Here is a 6,000-nt window from a genome sequence, read left to right as displayed (position 1 = left end):
GCATCAGGGTAGAGATATTCCTCGAGATCATTCTTATAATGCAGGGCAACGTTGGCAAGGAGTAATCAGAGATGCAACTATTGAAGGGATCATGTTACCTGGTAGTATTACAGCAGTGCCAGTGCACATAGATAATAGAGGACAAAGGCAGTGGTCGCCTTTTGATTGGAAAACGGTTAAGCAATTGCAAAGTGCAGTTATGCAATATGGTACGGATAATAAGCATGTGATGCAGCTAATCAATTCATTTTTCAAGGAGCAAGTACTAACTCAAACAGATATTAGGGCGTTGATGGAGTTATTGCTTCCTCCAACGGGGTATTTGCTGTTCTTGGACAAGTGGCAGGGGAAAGTGGAATTGGCAGTATTAGAAAATGTTCGTTTACCAGCTGATGATCCGTTGCGGTTAGCTAGCATGGACCAGTTACTGGGTCGTGGGCAATATGCGGATGGTGCTACTCAGGCAGCACTTCATCCAAGGATTTTGCAGCAAACGCAAGGGCTTGCCTTGGCGGCAGTGAAAGAATTGCCAAATAGAGGTAACCCTGTGCCACCCTATTCTACAATAGAGTGGGATCCTGGGGAACCATATATGACATTTGTGGATCGTTTAAAAGAAGTGATAGATGCCTCTCCTAACTTGACTCCAGAGGCAAAAGCTGCTGTGGGGAAAGATTTGGCTATGATGAATGCAAACACCCAATGCCAACAGATATTAGCCGGTTTGGGAAAAACTGCTTCTTTAGCAGAGATGGTGGAAGCTCGCACACAGGTACCGATTATGCAACAGGAGGTAGAAAAAGCAAAAATACATGCTCAAGCCCACGCTGCAGCCTTGGCTGCAGCACTTAAGCCTGCAATGAAAGGCCGAAGCCCTTCTTGTGGCCTAGCATGTTTTACTTGCGGACAGACAGGACATCTTAAAAGAAACTGCCCTCAATATGCTTAGCAGCATTGCAAAAATGGCATAACTCTCCAGTTAATCTGGTAACAGATTCTCTTTATGTTGTGGGAATTGTACAAAGAATACATAGAGCACTTTTGCAGCGAGTTTCCAATTCCTTGTTGTTTGAAGCATTGTTAGATTTGTGGAACGTATTAGATTATAGGACAGCACCAGTATTTATCATGCATATAAAAAGCCATACTAACATACCAGGTGGTCTAGTAGAAGGAAACAGCACCATAGACAAACTTGTGGCAGTAGCAGATATATCCCCTTTTGAACAAGCCAGACAAGCTCACGAATTCTTTCATCAATCCTCAGCAGCACTCCGAAAGCAGTTTACAATTACAAAGGAACAAGCTCGAGCCATTATTGCAGCTTGTCCTGATTGTGCCCGCATAGTCCCTCTCCAACAAAAGGGAGTAAATCCTCGGGGCTTGCAGCCAGGTCAGTTATGGCAAACTGATATTACTGAATTTGCACCATTTGGCAGACAAAAGTACATTCATGTCTCCATAGATACCTGTTCAGGACTGCTGTGGGCTACAGCCTTGACCTCAGCAAATGCAAAGGCAGTAAAACGTCATTTACTACAAGCTTTTGCTGTCATGGGTGTCCCTACACAAATCAAAACAGATAATGGTCCTGCATACCACTCTGACAGACTTGCAGCCTTCCTCACCCAGTGGAAGGTACAGCACCTGTTTGGAATCCCTTATAATTCTACTGGCCAAGCAATTATTGAGCGTGCACACCGTGCATTAAAAAATCTTTTGTCTGTTTTGAAAAAACAAGGGGGAATTGGTGTGAGCCCAGAAGAGGTATTGATGAAGGCATTGTATGTGCTGAACTGGCTTAATCCTAAAAGTGAAACTGAAATGGAACCAATTGTTATGCACCATATCAAAAATGTCAAAGATTTTTCCGAAAATGTGCCTAAGGTTAGTGTGTTTAATCCGACAACACAACAATGGGAAGGTCCTATGTCACTAATAACCTGGGGAAGGGGATATGCTTGTGTTTCTACAGGTAACCACAAAAATTCATGGATCCCAGCAAAGTGGGTGAGACCTTGGCTAGCTAACAGAGAAGAAACCGATTGCAGTGATGACAACCCTTAACCTCAGACATGTTATCGCTTTAAGCAACGAATGTAGCCAATGTTGAGAATACCACTTTGTAAAACAGAGCAGCAATTAATGTTTTGTTATTGGACATGTTCACAGTTATGAAGAGTTTGATTGTATGTGTTGTTTGAACTTAAAAGTTAAAAAGATAGAAGATTTGCAGAACAAGAAAATAACAGAAGATATTGGGTTTTTTGGGGTGAATGCCTTGTTTGGTTAAAAGGAATATTGAAAACAGGTTTGTTCTTGTTAATTGTAATTGTATTAGCCTTAATGTTCTTACCCTGTATTTCACACTGTATTTAAAGCATGATACGGCGTATTGTTAATATAAAATAAAAGAGGGGGAGATGTAGTGGCAGAGCCCCCCCCGCCCCAGGGGGATGGGGTTGTCGCCAGCCTGGCTGAGAGGTGAAGCCAGAGACAAAAGAGACTAAAGGAGCACCATTAGAAGGTAACAATGAGTGAGCAATCGCCGGACACATGCGTGCAGAGCGCGTGGACAGTACATGCAGCCTATCATGTTATTGTATAACACGAGTTACAACCAATCACGTTGTTGTAAGGCGCGTGGACAGGGCAGCTTTGCTATAAAGCTAGCCCGGTCCGACAATAAAGCGAACTCTGTGAACATCATATTGGTGTGTCAGGTTCCGTGGCTCGCATGGATAAAGCAACACTCTGATTAATTACTCCTGTGTATATATGTACATATGTGTATATATATATATATAGTAGTAGTGATTAATTAGATTGTATTGATAGATTGTATTAATAAGGTTTAAGTATTCAGTGAATGTCATATTATAAGGGGTGGAATGTCCTGGTTTTGTTAAAAACAAGTTTCTCTTTTAGTGAATTTACCTGTCAGCTAAAGCCTTCATGTTAGCTGCATTTTCCTGGAGAACCCAACACATGTTTTGGTTAAACCTAGCAATGGAATGCAAACTTATTGATAAGCACGGATGGACATCTCGCGAGAGGGGCAACGAGAAAACTGATGACCGAGAGACTGACCAATGGTGTATAACATTCCATTCACGTGAATACTTCATATAAAAGTGGGAGATCACGAGGATCTCATCCCTTTTTCCCCCTTTTCCCTTTTTCCTCATGGCTGACATTAGGAGAGGACCTTGCTGGTCGTCCCTGCGAACTGAGACCTAGTGACAGACTGAATCCAGCTCCGGTTGGCTACAGAGTCTAATCCAGGACTTTGGGTGCTGGCTCTGCAGTTGCTGAGACTTACAAGATTGGTTTTGTATATTTTGTATTATTTTCTCTATTCTTATTAGTAGCATTAGTAAAACATCTTTAACTTTTCCAACTCTCTTCTCTCTGTCCTTCTTTCCCTCCCGATCGCCTGTCCTGAGTGGGAAGGGAGGAGAGGGAGGGGCAAAAGGGGGACGTGGGGAGGAGAGGAGGTTAACAATACACCTGCCAGGGTTTTTGTTGTCACCCCACAATCTTAACCCTTGACAGATAATTGGCGCCCAACGTGGGGCAAGAGAAAAGGGTAAATTTGGAGATTTTTAGCTTTTCTACTGCTCTGATGTACCTTTCAATTTTCTTGGCACGATGCCAACTCATAGAGTTGTGATACTCGCGCGTCTGTTTGCTTCGGATATTATTTAGTGGTATTAAGGCAAAGCGAATTACATTGATTTAAAGATGTTATGGCATAAGTTGTATCAGTTATTTTCTACATTGTGCTCACTGATTCCTTATCTGTGTTGGTGTTTCTTTCTGAATCGAAGTATTCATTATATAACAACAAGAAACTGGACAGCGGTCATGATGATATTGTGTGTTTTGGCACTGGTTTATTTCATTACACTGCAGTCGCTAATGAATTTCTACTCGCTTCTGCTGTACCTTGAAAAGCCTCTGGGAGAGATTAAACAGCAGTACGGCTATGTGTTTGCTAACTGGTCAAGCGAATCTTTAGAAAGGGTGACTAACCATACTTTTGTCTTTTCACTGAGACAGTTTGCAAATGTTTTACACAACTTTGAATATCCTTGGAGCTTTGATAGAACTGTGATGGTGCTATCTGGTTTGCTGAATGTGTGTCAGTTTGTGCTTCTGTTAAAAGAAATGAGGTTCAATAGGAGGTTTGCATCTCTTTTTAGTCCTGGGATTTGCGATGCGTCTTCGGAAGCTTTAGCAAAAAGCACTCCGAGCCACTCGAGTAAAGGCAAAACAGTGAAAGCTGCTGCTGCAGCCACTGCCCCCCCAATCGCAGCTTCACAGGCTGAAGCTACAGCTTCTACACAGAGCTCCTCTGCCAAGGTTGCTGCAGATAACATTACCTCTCCAGCCTCAAAGGCTAACAAGGCAGCCCCCCCTTCTTCACACACTGCTCACTGTTGCTGCTGTAACCACAGCAATCACTGTGACAGACATTCAGACTCTGGAAATGAATCGAATGATGGTGAACCCATATCAGCATCAGTTGCCGGTTTTAAGAAAGTCACTAGAAAGACTACTCGTGCAGCAGGTGATGGCACAGGGCCAACATCAACCCAAGGGGCACCATCAGGACAGGGAGGAGATGAAGTGACCACCACTCGGTCCTTTTCTCCAGGTGAGCTGAGAGATCTGCGAAAAGACTTTAGTCGTCGTGAAGGTGAGAATATTTTAACCTGGCTGCTGCGATGCTGGGACAATGGGGCAGAAACAATTGAATTAGAAGGTGGTGAAATCAGGCACTGGGATCTCTGTCAAAAGATTCCACCACTGATAGGGCAATTTCAAGAGACTCTAATGCCACTACTCTCTGGACCCGACTCTTGGCAGCTATGAAAGTAAGATTTCCCTACAAGGAAGATTGTATATCCAAGTTAGGGAAATGGAATACTATGGAGAGAGGTATCCAGTTCCTGAGAGAATTAGCAGTGCGAGAGATCATCTATTTTGGACCAGACAACCAAGAGGGGACAGACCCAGACAGAATCAATTGTACACGACCTCTGTGGCGCAGATTTGTACAAAGTGCACCACCTGCATATGCTAAGTCATTGGCAGGAATGGTCTGGTCAGCTAGAGGTGTACAAGATATTACTGAAGTGATTGACCAGCTCCGGAACTTTGAGGACAGCCTTGCTGGTTCTCTGTGGGCTTGTGTCTCTGCTGTGGAGAAACTGTGTGAAAAATCTGATGACCGGTTTGAAAAGTTGTTGCAAGAAATCAAAGAACTCAGAGAAGACACGTACCATTCACGACCTGCACAAACCTATGTTTCAGCTATTAGGAAAAGACGTTTCCAATCTCGAGAGAGAGGGCAGAGACAGCCCACAAAAAGAGGTTCACTGTGGTTCTTCCTACATGAGCAGGGAGAAAACACGAATAAGTGGCACGGAAGACCTACCTCAGAACTTCAAGAACGAGTACGTGAGATAAAAGGAAAAACTCCTAAGAAGGTGGCTGCTCCAGTTTACAAAAGGGGCAGAAGAGATTCTGATGCTCTTGAAGGAACCTCTAATTCACACCCAGAGACTGTGCAAAACAGGAATTAGAGGTGCCCTGCCTCCAACCAGGTGGAGGAAAGGGATAACAGAGTTTATTGGACTGTACTTGCACTGAAATCAAACAAGTGAAACGGTTAAAGCCTGTATGGTATGGGGGGTGATGGTTAAAGTATAAGTATGGAGAAGCTTGGCAGATTGATTATATTACACTTCCACTGTTGGGAAGTAAAATGTGGGAAAGCAAGATGTGCAGTTCCAGCCATCTGGATGATAAAGAAAGATCAATACTAACATGACCATCCGGATGGTCGAAGACATAATACTAACATAATAATATGTAAAGGGCCTTGGACAGATTACTTTGAAGTACATTTCTCGTAACTGTAAAAAGTTATAGCCCAAACTCGTGAGAATGGTATCTCGGGCCAGATAACCGCCCCCAAGTGCATGGGATGTG

Source organism: Patagioenas fasciata, chromosome W, assembly GCF_037038585.1.
Source record: "Patagioenas fasciata isolate bPatFas1 chromosome W, bPatFas1.hap1, whole genome shotgun sequence".
Classification (NCBI taxonomy): domain Eukaryota; kingdom Metazoa; phylum Chordata; class Aves; order Columbiformes; family Columbidae; genus Patagioenas; species Patagioenas fasciata.
Note: the sequence above shows the minus strand (reverse complement) of the source record.